Here is a 909-nt window from a genome sequence, read left to right as displayed (position 1 = left end):
AATTATACAGTGCACTATTGTTCGTTTCCAGTCCTGTTAATCATAGTCCGTGGTCCAGAGTGACAACACCTTATCAATACACCTTGTTTTTAATATTTGATATTATAATCTTGTACCGTTTTCTAATAATATTAGATAAATAACTTATTGATTAACAATTAACTATCGCCTGATAACTATTAAACAATTATTCAATTGGTTAAAAATTACAATTACAAAATATCATGTCTACCATTTCATTTTAATAATTAAATAATTATTCCTACTTTTTAGTTGTATTATAAATTCTAAATTCTAAATCTTAAATGTATTTTTAAGGTATGGTTATATTGTGAGCTATTACAATATATGTAATAGCTCAATATCTTAAGAATACTTATAAAAATGTTATAAAGTAACAAAAATCAACATGTGATTTGAATTTTAATTATTCTCTACTCATAAAAGTACCTATCATATTATTTAATAATTTTTAATGTTATTTTATGGGTCCAACAAATTTTGCAGTACCTATTACATAAAAAATTGTATTGTATTTAATGCATGACAAATTATATAGGTATCATCACAGCATTTTGATACGCATCCACCGCTCTTTACTTCGCTTATATCGTAGTTCTCCACTTCTTATTGGCTGTCAATCATATACATACATATATAACATAAAACAAAATCAACCAATGAGAAGTGGAGCTACTGCTCCAAAACTAGTACAACTGTGATGATACCTATACAATTTGTCATGATTTAATGTAGGTATGAGTAAAACTTTCACGGGCCTATCAGATTTAACACAATTTCTTTGAAGATATTCTTGGAAATATGTTTGACAATTATGTATACCTTACCTATCTACTTATCATTATTTGGTAAGTTATAATTATTTAATTACCTATTTAACTATATTTT

The sequence above is a fragment of the Acyrthosiphon pisum genome, chromosome A1, assembly GCF_005508785.2.
Source record: "Acyrthosiphon pisum isolate AL4f chromosome A1, pea_aphid_22Mar2018_4r6ur, whole genome shotgun sequence".
Classification (NCBI taxonomy): domain Eukaryota; kingdom Metazoa; phylum Arthropoda; class Insecta; order Hemiptera; family Aphididae; genus Acyrthosiphon; species Acyrthosiphon pisum.
This window is presented reverse-complemented; position numbering follows the sequence as displayed.